An 18,971-nucleotide genomic window follows, 5' to 3' on the forward strand; every position below is an offset into this window, starting at 1 on the left:
TCGATTCAAAAATGTTTGTACTAAACTCTCTGAATATTAAAATAATAAAATTGAGAGACGTTTGTGCCAAGTTATCTAGTAATTAGGGTCATATACAACAAATAATTACTTACTTCCAACTAATAATTGAACGAACCAATAACTATTCTTTAGCTTAATTCGATTGACTACGGATAAAACTGAGTATTTCTAATTACCTCGGCCTAAATAATAATATGTTTTTGATTAAGAGTATTTTATAACTATTTTAGGAATCTGACTTTTGAGAAACTAATTAATACCGGTAGATATTAAAAAATACTCAATGATATGAGCGTTATCAACGTTAGTAGTTAATTTTACAAAATTTTATATTCGAATGTTAAGAAATTAAAAAATCGTGGGTTACTACCACAAGCTTTAAAGTTGCAAAACATGACTTGCAATTATCTGGATCTCTAGGATAACCTTAGTTGTCAATAGGCTAGTATAATAGCGGTGAATAGACGTGGTTCATCAGAATGTTATATCATGATTCATGACCTTATTGGACTATCTGTGTACGTGATCTAATTTCGGTAGGTGAAGGTTGTTAAACAAAAGGTTGGTTTAAACAATGAACAAGGCATACGAGACAAAATAATAGCCTAAAAATTATAGTGAAGATACGTAGTTAGAGCTAAGTCTAGACCGGTTCTGGCCTAGTTGTAGATCGCGCTGAGACGTGTGTTATTGCACAAGCACCAAACTTAAATTATTGACTAGATATTATAGAAGTAAAATAAAGCCTCGGTACTACGTGCGGCAGCGCGGCCGTGCATACCGAATCGTAAGATCAAAGCACGCATAGGTACTTTACCAACTCCGACACCCACACGACTTTATCGGGTCGCGACTACGTATGTGTTCGTGTAATAGAACACACAGGCGCAGACGGCAACACTAATAAAAGTATAATAAAAGTTACCAAGACAGAAGTGCGGCGTACGGTACTATTTGTTTGGAGGGAGGTTGGAGGCACTCATACAAGCGAGGGAGAGGCTGTGTTGGCGCGGCCTGCTAGTTTACCGTTGCAAGGCGCGTTGTGCGGCCGGACGCTCGACCGTCACCCGCGCGCCGCCGGCACCCCGTAGCCCGGCCTTCGCAACTTCCAAGCCACCACCACCCTCGCCTTCCTGGACTTTACCCAGGACTTTATTATTTCAAGCTTTGTGTACTCCAAGGGGTGTTTATGGACTAATAACTACATGTCTTGTTCTCTAACTTAGAGACGAAGTGCTACTACTCGTGCTTATTACACTGAAGTGCTAATCCCAATTCTGGTTCTTTATTGGATCGCCTTTATATCGTCGAAGGTAAGTTTTTCGTTAAATATTACTTTATACTCGTACATTTCACAGTAATTGTATTAATAAACCTGTCGCTCGCACATAACTTAATAGAGTTAGTCGTGACTAATCTCAATAGTAATGTATCTGCATGATAATATTGTAATAAAAACAATAATTGTTAACAGGTAACTTATCGACAATTATCAATGCATAAACATTTTAAAGTCCAAAAATCCAAAAATTATTTACTTAAAATAACTATGAGATTTTTAATCTCTACATTGTGAAAATTTTGGTAAATTTTTTCTACAACTTTTGTATTTATACATATAAGCCTTCATATCGATATGTATGTTTTCTTTTTTTTTAAATTACAAGTTTATCATATTATATAAAAAGTAGTGCTTAACTTTATAAATTTCGTCGTCTACAAAACCACAGTACGAAACTAGTTATTAAAACTTAGAGATAATAAATACGTTTAGTAGAACAAAAACTTGTTTTACTTTATGCCATGTGGCTATATTATCTCTACACATTGGAATTTTATACAGCTATTAAATAAGTTGCAACGCACGTTTGGCAATCATTCTTTCCGCGTTTTCGGCAATGATTTTGACATTCTAACACACATATAATTGTGTATGTATTTGAATTATTTTAACATTTTTGTAATAACTTAATGCTATACTAACTTATTTTGCATTTATTTGTTAATTTTGTAATTTATGGAAGGGATAATGTTTAGTTGCCTATTGGTATTCTATGTACAATCATAACCTCATACTTACATATCGATACCGAGAAAAGTCATCGACTGAATAAATAGCCAGGGATTTGATTGTTACCATATAAATTCTAACATTACTTATTTGTAGGTTTTTTAAATGGAAATTTTTGTAGATGGGAAATTTCATAATGACAGACAATTGAGCCAGTTCAATAAAATGAAATATCAGTCTTATAAAAATGAGGTACAAAATGGCAAAATCATTTTTTAAGCACATAAAAATTCCTATGTAAACATTTATGAAAATACAAATTGTGTTAAACAAATTTAGCACTATCAAGTTTAGAATTTTCTTACTTAATTATGATTCCTTCATCGAAACAAGACATCAAGGAAATGATTCATGCCTATTTCAGGTTGATAATTGCCTTATTTGTTTTTAACTCGAACGGGGAAATTAACGTTTCATAGAAACTTTTTTGTTCATTCTTACTACTTCATTATTTCTTTTACAAATAAAAAATATGCTCTATTTATTGTGCGCTTGCGAACACAACGCAAGTAGAAATTATATCGGATTGATTTATATAAAATTTGTAATGCTAATACAATCGCTATAATTAGCTTATAATTATAATATTTGCTTTATACGATTTACATATTTCCAGATTTATAGATTTATATATGACGATTTATATATTTTATTGGGTTAATGTAAAAAATACTGGTCAATTAAAACATTTCGTGATCTTAATTCTTACAAATCTAACATGTATTAAGGCTGCTGCTCGTAGTAAAATAATAACACATCTAACTTAATTATGATCTAACTAAAAAGCTTAATTTTGTATTAACAAATTCTAAAGTTAAATTATAAAAGGAAATGTTCATGTATATTTTTTGATACAATTAAAAAAAACTATTTTAACTAAATTAAAACTACTAACTGTTCCCGAATCAGTGTAAAAAATTGTGTTTTTTTTTTTAAATAAATAATCTATTATTTATATAAGTAATAAAATCTGTAAATTTGTTTAAGGCGTTATATTGCAGGGCGTAGAGAGACGAAGGAAAGATACATTTAAGGTGTAAATTCAATTTACTTCGTTAAAAAAATATTTGAAATTTGCGAAAGCTGTATTAGACATATATTGTATTATACATACTATTACTTTGTTTTTAACCAAGTAAACGTTTAACTATAATATATTTTTTATTTAATAACTAGTCATAATTTCCAATTTTTGTTTTATAAACAGAAGTTTCTCGTTCAAAGTGTAGTTATATAATGAAAATAATGATATTTCGCGCTCTGAGCAAGTAGTTTTCAAGCTATGCGCTGTAAGGCTTGATGATGATCACATGGACAGCAATGATTCTGCCAATGTAACATCAGACAGGTACTATAAAGATTACTCGATAAAAACACAGTAGCAGAAAATAACCTTATGAAAAAACATAACATAACTTATCAGGAACATTAAGGACATTCAAAATGGTTAAATAATTATAAAAAAGAATTAAGTGTTGATACAACCTTTAACAAAATATAAATAGAATATTGTTTCTAATATAGAAGTCTCACTTTTTATTAGTTTTTCTTGAAAATCTATTCTATACAAAAATAAAAAATCTCACATAACTTAAGAAAAAACGTGTAATGAAAAGTATGAATATTTTCCGCAAAAAAAAGTTTCGTTCACATAAGAAGTAATTTTTTCATTATATTAATTATATTGACCCTGTAGATAATAACTTTTTGAGTGCCTGCAATCACAATTTCGGTCTATTTTAAATTGATATCGTTTATGATTTCATTAAGTAAATATATTTATAATAAATTAACTACCATGTAAAAAAGAACTATAACAGTTGAAGCCAGGTAAATTAGAGTTGCGCTCAAATGGAAGTAATTTTTTTGGTTATTTTTGCATTTGTTTTAATCGATTTGCTTCATTAACTTTCCAATGTTTTTTTAACTAAAAATGAATATCTCATTGTATGCAATAATATATTACGCAAAATTGTGAAATATTATTTGTATTCATTTAGAATTTTCAATCATGCGAATAAATTAATATTTAATATGCATATTTTATTCATTATTATATCGAAGATTTAACTGCTATGATATTAACATTTCTGATTCAATTCTCCGTGGAGATATGTCCTGTAGGCGTAGGACTTAAATGCCTCGATGACGTGAAGTTAGCTATTAACTGAGTAGGTAACTGTTGCATATTTATGTTTTTTAATACGTTCAACATCAGTTCATACAAGCATTTTTATTATAATAAATGCAATAATGCTATATGGAAGTAATAAAGCACTTAATATCAATGATTTATATATCCACGCTGCGTCACCGCTATATATGTAGGTACATTTATTGTTTGGTGATATTTGTAAGAGGTATTAACGACTTTTATCATAATATCCTGTAATCGTGCACTAATTGTGTTCATTGCCGTCGCCTAGTGCAACTCGATTAGATATAATCAATTTAAATTTTCAGTAAGATAAAAATTGTATTTGTGAAGACAAAGACTTCAACGCGTGCCGCGTTCGGTCTATGATTGCATAAACTCTTATGAAATAATTTTGTGTTTAAAAAAAAACATTAACAATTTTACGTATTATTTATATAAATTATTGGTAATAACTTACTATAATAGTACTGATACAATTCAGATGTTTTAACGTTAACATAATTTACTTTTATTTTATTTTAATATTGTAAAAAATTGCAATTTATTAATAAGATAAAATACACAAGAATAGCAATATCAATATCCAATAAAATTAATCAATTTATATTAAGGCCCGATGAAAACACAAATCCAATCGTGACATATGACTGCTTATCTAACTTAGCTGCGTACAATATTGTAGTTTGCATTTCAGCAACATTACCAAGAATTCGCCTATGGCAGTAGAGAGATGCCATTAAAGTCGGCGGGCGCGGTAGGGGCGTAACTTGCATTGTTCGAACTCGTGGCGTGCAATAATATCTATTACCCTATGAGCATGAGCCGATGCGGTGGAACCATGCTCGCTTTACGTAACAGTGCTCCATACAAAGGCTCGCGTTTGTCCCACGGTCCTGCTGCGGCTCGTTGAGAATCTCAAAGTATTGCTATTAAATAGATAAGAGATGTCTCATACTTAATTGCCGCAACTATTTTTATTTTTTTATTTTTAATATCAGAGTAGTATTATTAATGCGAAAGTCAGTCCGTAACCTTATCGGCGAGACCACTGAACCGATTGTAATCAAATTTGACAGGTTAAACATGCAACTTGGGGATAAGATCATAGATGTATAAGTTATGCCAAAAATATATGTGACGTGGGTGGATTAAGTAGTGGAAAAATTATTAAATTATAAAACTTACAAATATAAAGTTATCAGAAAAAAAATTGATTAGGGACTCTTCATAATGTTCTATAATGTCTTAGGTTCAATTAATTTAAATTATGTAGAATATTTTATTCGTTAATATAAAATTTAACCTGGATGTTCGAAAAAGTGTTTATGTGTTGGTCACTTGTCTCCAATATTATCGTAGACAAGTCATAATGGCACAAACATTTTTTTTACTGAAGCTAATATCGTACTCGGTTTACGTTTAATAACGTTTAATTTACCTACATTTTTTAAGATGACAACAAAAGTCAGATCACTAAAAACTGTAATTGATGTGGATAAGTTAAATCGGAGTGAAATGACCGGCCGCCTTGACCCTTGCGGGCGCAGACGCTAGGCGGAAGGTTGGTGCGCACCCGACCGCGACGTACTCCTGCGTAGAAATTGTTCGTCCTTGTAACAGCACAATGCTTAAACTTTGACCCTGAGTGAAAACGGCACATCTTTTGAAGAGTATCCATTAAATTATTATGGATAAATTGATTTATGATTGATTACTTGAAACCCATTCATTATGATACCAGTTATGTAATTAAAAATTTATCTCTTTTGCTTCAAAGAGATATTCACACACGTTTCATGTTTATGAAACCATTAGATACACTTAAATGAATAATGACATATTGACATTTGATAGCAAGAAGCGAGACGAATTGCCTTAACGATATCCTGTCTTAAATTTTTGAATAGGAAATATGGTCTACATTTAACTTCCTTTAAATCACATACGACCAAATTGTTTCCGTCCTCTTTTCTCTTCGTAAGAGAAATTTATTTGTAAATCCCAATCTTAATAACTTTAATTTTTGATTTTATCTGTCGCGATAAATTAAAGTATGCTTTAGCTTGGCGCCAAATAACTGGTAGGTTACTGGTACAGTAAGTTTTACTTACGTAAAACGTACTTTGATTAAACAATTATAAGTACATATTGCTGATAATGTGATCATTAAAATAGAATAATAGATATATTTAAAGTGAAACATACAATCTCATGTTCGTAAAAATATTGCGGGTCTGGTCACAGGCGTGACTAATATCCACATTAAGCTTTAATATTTCGAAATATGCTTAAAACAACATGCAAACATTTTTTGGCTATGCATACGCACCCATACATACAGCTCGGCTGTTTTTATCGAATATTAGAGGCAAAGAAACCGCCGAATACCGCTAGCACCGCAGTCGGTTATTGCTCTCGGATTCCGCAACAAATTAACATGTATTCGGTACAACTACATTTTATACTTAGTATCTATAGGATAATTGTTTTTTACTAGATACTTGTTTGGAAGCGCTTATGAAACGCTTTCTAACGCTTGTGTTCTATTGCCTTAATGGCATGGCCTATATAAAGTAAAATTAAAATAATTAAGGATATAATGTTAACAGAAATACTTACTTAATGCGAACTTTACCTTACCCCTAGCTAAAGATAATATATGCTGCGTTCAATAAACATCTAGCATAACATATGAAATTGATAAATAAATGAAAAATCAAACTCATAAACATTTTATTTGAATTACATCTGGTTTTGTTTCTTTATAATGTTCAAACTTACCAACCTCATTAGTCTGATGGTCAGTTTGTACGTACATATCATAATGTATGATTTGAATTCTGACTTTTAAGGCTTATTAGAAGTTAGTTTAGCTAGCAACCCAAAGTTAGGAAGCTGGTCGCGCCTTTGCTGTATTCCTGACTCTCTTGAGAGTGAGGTGATAGTGTGAACATGTCCAATGGCGTATATACTTTAAAAAAAATATATGTTTATTTTACATACCCGAGCTGAGCCGAGATGGCCCAGTGATTAGAACGCGTACATCTTAACCGATGATTTCGGGTTCAAACCCAGGCTGGCACCACTGAATTTTCATGTGCTAAATTTGTATTTATAATTCATCTCGTGCTCGGCGGTGAAGGAAAACATCGTGAGGAAACAAATAAATAAATCGTGAAAAAAAAAGAGTGTATGTGTCTAACAATTCAATAGCGTTATGGTATAATAACTTTTTCGATATACATATCTATTATTAATAAAAAAGTTTTCTTTAGAATGAGCTTACCATACATACGCACATAACACAATCAAATTACAAATTACATTTGTACAAATTATGATGGTCTGATGGCCAGCATTTCAAAATATGAAAAACAAATTACTTCTTTGATTAATTTTTACAAAAGCCTGTCTGTGCTGCACTAATGACAAAATCAATTTTGATTAAGACTTGTAAATAAAAATTAGACATGGAACTAATACTAAGTCTTGTATAGTACAGTCGGAATTAATTGTAGCTTCTTTGAAATGATTATGAAGTTTTTATTTTTATTATTTCGCAATAGCAAAGTGAAGTTTAATCCACAAGTTCAATTTAGACTATCTAAGCTAATCAGAAGGCTACAATATCATTATGATAAACACACAAATACAACGCCCTTTTTGTGTTTATTGCTAAGTTTATTTGTTTTGGAGGCATGGAATTCAAACCACTTTATATAAAAATTGACAGAATTTTGTGCTTTGCAGAGAAAAGTTATTGACCTGCCTTATTTCAAATTCCAACTTAGTTCAAAACTCCTGAGTTTGATTAATTTTGCCTGCTGCCTTGAAACAGGTACCATGCACTTGCAGTTTGTCTATTAAATTTATGATCAGTCAATATTCAACATTGGGGCAGTGCTAAGCTTAAACCCAAATTTAGTACGTAATGTTCTCTCCATATTAAAAAGTGAAGTCTCCATAACAATATTTTATGTATCTTATAGTAATCGATAAATATATGGCTTACAAATTACATAACATTTTTAATTAAACAACATTTAATTAATATTATTTCCATTTCTATGATTTTCACATCCGAGTTTTTATCAGTTTGATTTTTCGTCGAATCATTACAATGTACACGAACACAAAATATTTAAACTAAATTATCTGTATAATAGTGTGGAATTTAGCAATTTGCCTAAAATACTTATGTCTTATATAAATGTTTGTGTAGTTGGACGTCATAAATATGCCATTCCATATGTAATGCAAGTGATATAAACGAAAAAAATATAATGTAAATTATACTAATAAAATATATTTATAAAACAACAAAATCTGCATTAATGAAATATGCAAACCAACAAATTGAAAATTAATTGAAAATTTTGCCAGTTTTGTTATGTGATTATAGTCATGTGAAAAAATACATTATAGGTGATTACTAATACTTAATAATTAATCAGAAATTATGCAGCACTTCTAAATTGGCTACCAGAAAGAGTTGTGCAATCAATAAACTTAGCTATTAGTGTGATAGTTATGATTAACAAATAAATATTAGTTGTCAATGCATTTTATGCAAAGCATATTTTATTTCACTGAATTTGAAAGCTAAAATAAAATTCAAGAAATATAAAAATTAATTTCGGTGACTTATCGCTACTCATGACGTAAAATATTTCAATATTCGGTTTCTATTTTATTATTATTATTAATACGAGTTTTCATGAATCATTTCTATTCAATGACGTACATATAATTGATTTTATGTAAATTTAAATATTTTTTTCATAAATATTTGACTACTACCCGATAAGTTTATGTATATAATAAATTTATACGGTTTGAAAATTTTAAGAACCATGGCAGATATCCTAACTAGTCGAATTAAGAACTGGTTTCTTGTCGAAATATTCAGTGATTGAGTGTAAGTGAAAGCTTTATGAACATACATTTAAAAATAGTTCCGTTTGTTATATCTGTTAGTTAGCCTCCATTGATATCTGCTGGAGAAATTAATATACTTAAATACTTTTATTACTCTCACTTATTAACTTTGAATCACATCTTTTTTTAAATTTATTATAGAAAACTAGTCAAACAAATGGCCCACCCGCTTTTAAGTAACTTCGCTTATAGGCATTAACAATGATTATAGTATAAATTATCATAATCACTTTAAATCGGCTTTAAACACCCTTTATCTGTCTCTTTAAACCTTCAAATCAAAATATAGCCATACCCAATATTCATTTATTTCTTTCTTACAGATTATAATTATAGGACAACTTTAATACGATAATATATGGTCTCATAATAACAGAAATATTAAATAACATACGTTTTTTGGCAATCGTATTAATTGTTTGCAAGAGCTATTACCGTTTTGTTGAGCAAGTTAGTTTTACCTTACGTACGTATTGAAGTTTAACACCAGAAAACCCATTGTGTGATAACTAGTGGATTGTACCTACCACGGTGAGCCTGCTTAAAAAAGCCCTACCATGTCTGAACCTACAATGATAATATAGCTATTAAATCCATTAAATAAAAACCACAATATAATTTGAAGCGATAAAATTAGTTTCTAACAATCAGGCGTCCTTCAACGACACTTCGATGCGGAAATTGATCGATAAAATGTACAATACTCGCGAAAATCGTGTCATAGAGTTGAAAGATATCATTAGATTTTTAATATATTACAATCTTGAATAATTTACACGTGTTCAGTATATAGTTTACATATAATTACGATTATTTATCAAATATAGCACGCGATGTCGATTATTGTTAACAATTTTTTTTGTTGCTGTAGTAGTTTACAAAACTACAACATAAATTGTATATTAATTGTTATTTTGGATAATGTTAGCCATTCAATGAAACGATCATGACATTTGTTTTTTTATTTGATCGGTAGCGTTCAACGCTGTGTTCATTTCGAATACAGATAACATTTTTGATGAGTAGGTTAACCTATGGCAACAATATTTAATCATTGCGATATTTTTTTTAATGATTAACTTTATTTTATTTTTATTGACAAATCTCATTGACATCTCATTGACATTGACAATCTCAAGCAAGTTTAAGTTCGCGAGTACAGTGTGATTTCATATTTTTCACAGTTAAATAAAAGTAAGTACGTAAGTGGAACAATATAAAAGTTTTGGCTTCTAATTTTGTGAAGCTTTAATCATTTTTCCTGGACATAAATTGTTATTAAAAACGGCTATTATCGATATAACAATGCAATTATAATCTTAAACGGAATGATTGCATTTATCAAACAGTCGATTTGTTCATGTCTTCTTATAGTCCTCAGGATAATAAATGGCAATTAGATTTACCATGTTAAAAATCCCAAACCAAATAAGAAAATAAATCTAATTTTGAAACATATAGTTTAAAATAGAAATTAAAAATATACCAATAAAGGCAATATGTAGCAGCAATGTTATATTAGCGATTGATACAAACGCATTGTGCGGTGTACAATGTTTACTGGGGTTTAATAAAAACTTGATTATTTCTTTAATCGGTCTCTCGAGCGTGGGATTACGATCGCAGATTTAGGTATAAACTTTATTCAACGTGTACTTTTCCAGTTGTTCGACTGACCTTCAACATTTAGCGTAGAGCCGGAACATTTGTCACGGAGACTTATTCATATAAATATTTGCTCGTTGTAAGTACTGATATGGATTTATTTTATATTAATTTCCTTATTATTATTTATAGCCTATTATTTTATAGTCGTAATTTTATAGTCACAGATGTAAAAATATCATTTTTAACGTATAATTAATTTAATAATAACTTTGACAACAAATTTTATTTCTATACTTTGATTATTCGAATAAAAGATTAATAAATATCTATTACAAATTAGTATCTTTTAGATTAAGCTGTCAATCAAGAAATTGTCTTTTATTTAATTATACAGATCAATCCTGTACCAGCAGAGACGATGATACATAATATATCTCCTAATGGAATGTTTTCTTTAATATCTGGGATAAATTTTAAAAACTGTACTTAACTAAAACAGAAATAAAAGGATTATAAAAACAGCAAGAGTAAAGTAATAACGAAGAAAAATGTAACTGCTGTTTTATTATTTTGTAATAGTAAAAACTAATTATCTACACCACAACGTACAGATGACTTTACTTGCATTGTACTCTGCCCAAATATTTCTGAGATGAATCTGCAGAATGAATAAAACCGCAACAGTGGTATCCAATTAAGTAGATTGCTAATAAAAGTGAAATCGAAGCGAGTGCAGTGGCCGCTCCGCGTTCGCGGCGGCGACGACGCGGCGGTCGCGACGCACCGCCGTCGAACCGCGTGACGGCTACATTGCTCTGCACGTTGTGTACCGTGAGGGTCACTTACCTATTTAAAACTACGCTTTAGTCTATACTTACAATACTTCGCGAAGAAAGTTACGTAATTTTTAACTGTACATCTGTGGACTACGGCGTCATTGTACGAGTCCTTTTTCATTCATTTAGTTTCTATACGACGAGAAAACGCCAAAAGATTGAAATGCAATCTTTAGTGTTGCTCACGATTCGTTAACATAACCTGACTCGCCAAGCTACAATTATGAATAGAATATTAATACATTGGATTTCACACTATGTATTTCAAATATGCTATTAACTCAGTATTGATCGAAGCATAAACGAAATTGATTATTAAATGGCTTTTATAATATATTCATATTTAACTCCTACACCTTTTGTTTTAGAAATTGAATAATATGTAAATGAAACTTCTCCCGAACAAAATCCATGACTCTATGTATATAGATGCTAGTATGTTTTTTTAGTATATTTGTTATAGTGTGGAATTAATTTGAATTCTAAATTTTATTACTAAAAAAAAATAACAATATTTTTGATATTCATGTTGGATGAATCATCCAACATGGATGATAACGACAAGATTCGTATTCACTTTGAATCGTATAACTTAACAGGACAACAAAAGGTAACGTGACTGGGCCACGCACGTAATAATAAGTAACAGACAATTTAGATAACCAAATTTGAGAATATAAATTGTGTCGGTTTCGGTAAGCGGCTTTGCTTTATAGCGTGCCGATATTCCTACTTATTTTGTATATTAAAGGAAATTGAAAACCAAAACCTTATAAAGCATCTATTGAATATTTCCTAATTCTAAAATCAATTCAATACTTCAAATAAACTACTTTATAAGAATTCATTAATCTATATTGTATAATAATTAGTATATATACATGTTCATTTTATTAATGAAAACCTATAAACTGTATTATTGCAAAGTTTAAGCTGCTCCACTTTGCATACGGATAAAGAATTATCTATTAAACGAGCCATTATCAAAATCAGTTACTTCAATGAGTCAGCAAAGTTTGTTTTCAGAGTTTATGCCAGTGTTCTAAGACATTAGATCTTGTAGTATCTCGAGTAATACAGGAAAGGTGTAGCGGTGTCCGATCGGTGAGCTCGTTTCGGTCCGGACATGATTTATCTCAGATTTAGATCCGGTTCGGTGTTCGGAGGCAGCACCCACGGCTGACTTACTATATTATCGCACTATAACGATCAACCGGTACATTACAATTAAACGCTCGCTTTTGTTTTATATTGACTTGTATTTAGAGAGACATTTTTCTTACGATAGGAGTAGTCAAAAGATCTAAAGAACCATTTGATATTGTTATTGTCAGCAAATATTTCTGCTTAAAGTACTTGACAACGACAAAAGAAGCTTTTAGAATTTATTAATTATTAATTTAGTATATATACTAAATACTTTATATTTTATAATATAATATAAAATAAATATATATATATAACGAAATGTTTTTTTAAGAAGTCACATTTCTTTTTGTGTCAATAACATTTGTCTTAGTCAAAGTGAAGCTACTCCAAGAGTGATGTGCAGTTACGCGTTGATGGCAAAGTGTTTGGTTTCATCATTGATTATATATGCAGGTATCTGATTTGATATTTTAAAAAATGTTGGTCAAGTGCCTATTTGCTGCGATGATTTCTTCGATCAAACAGTTATAAACTAAAATAAGTGATTTTATTGGGTCAGTCTTAATGTACCTGAGATACCTTCGTTTCGAAATAGTATTATATCTTAGCCAACATTATATTTCTGGCATGAGTCGTTTTATTTTTTTATTTTATGTGACTAACTGTTTTGGGACAAGATGTGAAGTTTTTGTTTTTCTTCAAATAAAATATTACCTGCTAAAAATTTTAAGACTCGATTTTGTCTCATTTTGCTTTAAGCTTACAGTCGATGAATATTAAATATTATATTTTAGTCCATTTAATAAGATAACACACATAGTTTGCATAAATTACGCTTTTTTTTTTTTGAATCTTTAGTATTATTACGGTGTTCTGTTCTTTAATGCCGCATAACTATACCAAATATGCGGAGTGAGATTATCTGGTTTACAGTAATGTGGTAATACGGTTAAAACAATGTTGGGCAAATGTCTTTTCTTGTAAACATTAAAGGGAATCTTTACTTTATTTTATGGGCTTATAAAACGATGTCACAGAAATGGAAAGTCTGAATACACACATGACAAATCAACATGATTGCCCATAGATCATGCAAATGGAGCAGTACTTGTGCTATTATCTAGACACATCACGATCGTTTGACGTGACTCTCGCGTCGAGCCAACTCTCGTGACTCAGAGCGAGGCTGCGTGGCGCAGCGGTGGCGTGCCATCAACGCCGTATTACGGTTACTGTTCGTTTGCATCACACGCATCTCGAACCCGAGTAAAGAACAACAGATAAAATCATGAGCCCGCGTAACAATGAACTCGAGTCAGACCAATTAAAGTGGTCGATTAAATTGACCACTCTTATTTTTCAAATTGAATATAATATGTTCGTACATTTCATTTTCGGTATGTCAATTAAACGCGCGCTGATTTGTGCACACTTTCTTTAGCCGTTGCCGTCGCCTGTCAATGCATCATCATTATTGATTGACCATTTGACCTCGAGTCATAATTTGTTTGCTGTGCTTATTGTGACGGAGATAATGAATAAAATGTTATTTACACTTGTTCATGCAACTTGTTTTCGGCTTAGACGGGTGTTAATCATAATTAGTTTGCTATTCAATTTGATAGTCAAAGAAGTCATCAATAAACCAATGACTAAATATATATTATCGATGTTTATGACATTGCTATTAATCAATTTTATATATACATCATATCTCTCAAAACTTTAAAATATTTATAAATATTTAATTGTTGATTATAAAAAAAAAACACTTAAACACAAATAATATTTGATTAAAATAATCATCGTTGAAGTATTTTTGTTGATTAGGATAATATGTATGAAATAGAATACATACATATATATAATTAATATAATGCAACGTAATGAGCGTTTAGCTAACATCCTCGGACTTTATGGGCGGTGCAGAAAATTAACTCAGAGCTATCATTAAGCGAGAAGATTCTCGCTAGAAATGAAATAAATCTTTTTCTTGTGGTATAAAAAATCAAAGCCTGCGTTGCTGGTTGTGATGCTCAAGGCGGTGCAGGAAGCTTTGGGTCAGCGGCCATAGCGACGTGCAAAACTACTTTCATCGACGCCGCTCACGACTCACATTATCGGTGCATCATTCCATTAGCCGCGCCCGTAATCAGAAACACAATCTATACAAAATTGTGCCCTAATATTATTGAAAATTAAAATATTACCTTTCAATATCCGTAATCGAGTAATTAAAAGTTGCGTTAATTTTCATTTAAAATACTTAACGGTTTAAGATTTCACATCTTGATCATAATATTCGAGTATTCTCAGAATCGAAATCGGCGTGCCCTTACTTTACGGTTGTTAAAAGTGTAGCATAAAATTCGAGGTTGAAAAGTATTTTTTTTATTTTGTATCTGCAGTTACATACGAGTAGATATCAATAAATGTAATTAAATATATTCGTACATCATGTCTGGTTATTGTTTTGTTTAGAAATCTGCCGATTGCATTTTATGAATTATTTCTTGCAGATTTTTTTAAGTATTACAATATTTAACAATTTGAACAAAAGAGAGCTTTTGGAGATTCTATACATATTTAAATCTGACATAGACACTTATGACTCCAGCATTTCTACTTGGTATTAATTTATTTTGTAATACACAACAGTTTATGGATAACTTATCTTTTAAGTATCAGCTTAAAGGTTAACTTTCTAAGTGTGAAATATTACTTAACGAGCGATGAGTCTATTTCTATTAAATACTGCATTTAAACCTAAAAATGTCATTAGTTTAAACGTTAATTAAATAACGAGATGGTAGACAGCGTCTGTCTGTCTGTCGGTTCCTAATTAGTGACTGCCATTTCTAGATTCAGTAATAAGTCGCCGTAAGCAGGTCGACGGTGCGTACTGGCGTATAGTACTGACAACATCAACGTAAATTACCTCGCCGAAAAGAAAAAGTGTACCGATTGAGCTGTGTAAGAGCTAGACGTAAATCAAATTGAAGATGCCCGATAAAGTGGATAATAATTAGTGGAAGATGTGAAAGCGTTGGGAGAAAAATTCGTGAGAGTTTGTGTTAGTGTGATTGTACATCTGGCGAGGGACATCCGGTTGCGGTTTGTGTGCAAACCTCCGCTTCTAAAATTTTGGTACATTTTTTTTTTTCAATTTATGTTATTGTAAAATAATAGAGTAGAACATATGTTTTTAATGTTATAAGCCTTTGATAATTTTATGCGATTTGTAATAAGACTTAAAATACAATAACTTGAACGACTATGTTTAGATCTAAATTTTAATTGTTTTTCATTCGGGCAACATAAGGTTTTTAGTAAAAATACTTCTCTCTGCTAAATTATAAATACGAGTAGGCTGCAAAAAACCTTAATTTGTAGTTGTGAGTTGGTACACTGTTTTTTCACGTGAATAGCAATATAGTTAGCTAGTTTTCTACTGCAACGCCAACGTTTACACTGTGATTACATGTATTAATTGCAGCATTGGCCATTTAGTTGGAATGTGGTGTTATAAACTGCCTCGAGATATAAGTTATGATGCCAAAGAGCAAACCAGAGTTAATATTGCTTGCATGTCGCTTGAAATCAGGAAGTATTTCTCAGGTACACAATAAATTATTATTTAGGTAGCTGTTACATAATATTGTACATAATTAAAGCAAATTAATTTATCATCTTTCAACAGTATTACTGCTAGTGGTATTTTTTATAGACTTATATAATTATGTCTAAATATAAGATGTGCTGAAATGTAAGTATACTGATTTACTGATTAATTGTTAGGAAATTTAATTCGATATCACAATAATGCACATAAATTAATTCCATTTTTGGATTTAACTAAAATCACGAGTTATAAATTGGAGACATGGTAGAATAAGTTGTGGTCTAATAAATGAATTTATAATCTTATATCGAGACAAAAAACTGGTATAACTCAGCCAAATACGTCCACCGTTTTCATTAAAGAAGTGATTAATTATTTAATTATATTTACTGGAAACGCGCTTGTTATAAATGTAAGAATGTATAATATATATCAGCTAAAATTAACTTCATAAAAACTAAATAATACGCCATAGTTAGAATTCCTTATAACTTGTCAGTTACCCGGGTAAACATGTTTCTATCACAAAATGGTTTTAAAATGTATATCAAAATAGTTTTTGCGTATAATAGTAATATAAATGAATAATTCTATATAATTAAAGTCACTGTAGTACCAAGAAATACTATGTAATGACAGGTACCGGTAGCGATTATGCAACGAGCCGGACCCAGGACAATGTTAATAATATTTATACCGCACGAGCTCCGTGACCAGATCTAGTTCTCATTCCACTTGATGCTCGCAGCATTATCTCGGTCTTCATACATTTTAAATCGGATCTTTGTCGTTGTGGATTTATGTGCTTTTTGTTTGTTTAAAGGATGTATCCCAAAAACGAATACATTAACAACATTTAAATATTTACAAGATGCATTCGTGTCTATCAATATAATATTCACCCATAATAACGTTTTGTTTAGATTCTCATATATAATTTATCTATTGAGACTTATTTCTTGCAAAGAATTTGCAACACAGATACACACACAGACACATACAACACACACGGACAAAACGTTAAACTACTGAGTTTCACTTCTATCGAAATACCTGCAGTCTAGACTTATAGAAAAGGTACTTTCGGTTAGAGAAACACTTCAATCTGACTTAAAAATCTTTTTAAAGAAGTTACAAAAACAGTTTGCAGTGCGAGCGTGAGTCATCCAAACACTTGAATATAAGCATATAGCATTAACAGTGACATTTGATTTAAACTTGAATAGAAACTTGTGCCGTGCAAGGGTGTGGTTGGAGTTTCGCTGGCCCTTTGTGAAATATTTGACATCTCTTCTAATTTTTCCGAACATATATAATTTATATTGACATAAATATTATAATTTAATGATGTAAAAGAAAAAACAGGCTTTTATTTTGGAGTATTTGTTTTGTGATCTTTTTTATTATTAAATGTAACTGACAAAACAGTAAATTGATGTATGCAAATACGAATTACAAAATTATTATTAAGCTTCTGCTACGTAAGAAGTTAAATATATTTGCGAATAACCGCTAAAAACATTGTATGAAAAAATATGTTGTTTGCAAATTTATTTACGAATATTCGATTTGCTTTTTTTGGAAATAACTTGGTGTATTACAGAAAAACAAGTAGAATAAAAACAAATTATTTTTCAGAATAAGAAATAATAAAACGGTACTATTTAATATAATAATAAACAGCGTCGCATATTATTAAGACAGGGAAGTTGATTTTTATATTAATTATTTTAATTACAATTAATACTATTAATTGATTCCAATAATGAAACATAAAAGTGCCGTGTTACTGGTGATCTTGGTCACCTCCTTAACGATGAGGTCGCGTTATTTGCTCCTATCCCTGTTTAAGAAATACATATTTTGTGCTGTACATACTTTTTCCGATCTGAAATACGATATTATCATGGTACCGAACTACACTAAGAATTCTATTTATTCATCAAAAAATCCGAAAATGTCCTATTGGGCAAAGGGATTCGTCTCATTAAGGAGAACCATTTAGAAGTTAAAGTACCGGGCATATCCAGCGCGACTTTGTGGATATACACCTAGTAAAGTTTTATCCGATACATGTTAAAACCACAAACTAAGCATTCCCGCATTTAAGTTCGCAATCTTCTAAACGGGTTAAATTGGATCCATGACAAAATACGATTGGATTTTTTTATAATTATAAACATATAGCGGAATAGCTAGTCTTTATTTTAAATATTTTCCTTTGTTATCCTTGGGTATAATTGTATAATTTCATACAGAGAAGTAAATATTTTTCTCTTAATTGGGTACTGTAACTATTTTTATTTTTTGAAAATAACATTTATTATTTATTGTGTTTATATAGACGATGATGAGAACGCTCTTGCTTCTTATTATACTGTAGTGTCTACACAAGTGTGGGTTGAAACTTTATTTATGTATCACTTTCTTATACAAATTAATAAATAAAAAGTGATCTCAATGGTCAGTGCATCGTTTCTCTACATGATGAACATGACGACTCGATTTAACTTTTCACTAGTCTTTGACTTTAACCGCTAAGCTAGTTAGATAAATATTAATGGATTA

General features: G+C 30.6%; 1 protein-coding gene across 1 annotated transcript in view; it reads left to right on the top strand.

Moving 5' to 3' along the window:
- Window positions 1-1,006: 1,006 nt before the first annotated feature.
- Window positions 1,007-18,971, top strand: part of LOC113392251 (uncharacterized) — a 52,123-nt gene continuing 34,158 nt past the window's right edge. The window contains exon 1 of the mRNA XM_026628574.2: window positions 1,007-1,334. The gene's annotated coding sequence lies outside the window, so the exon portion shown is untranslated. The remainder of the gene's footprint in view (window positions 1,335-18,971) is intronic.

Source organism: Vanessa tameamea, chromosome 5, assembly GCF_037043105.1.
Source record: "Vanessa tameamea isolate UH-Manoa-2023 chromosome 5, ilVanTame1 primary haplotype, whole genome shotgun sequence".
Taxonomy (NCBI): domain Eukaryota; kingdom Metazoa; phylum Arthropoda; class Insecta; order Lepidoptera; family Nymphalidae; genus Vanessa; species Vanessa tameamea.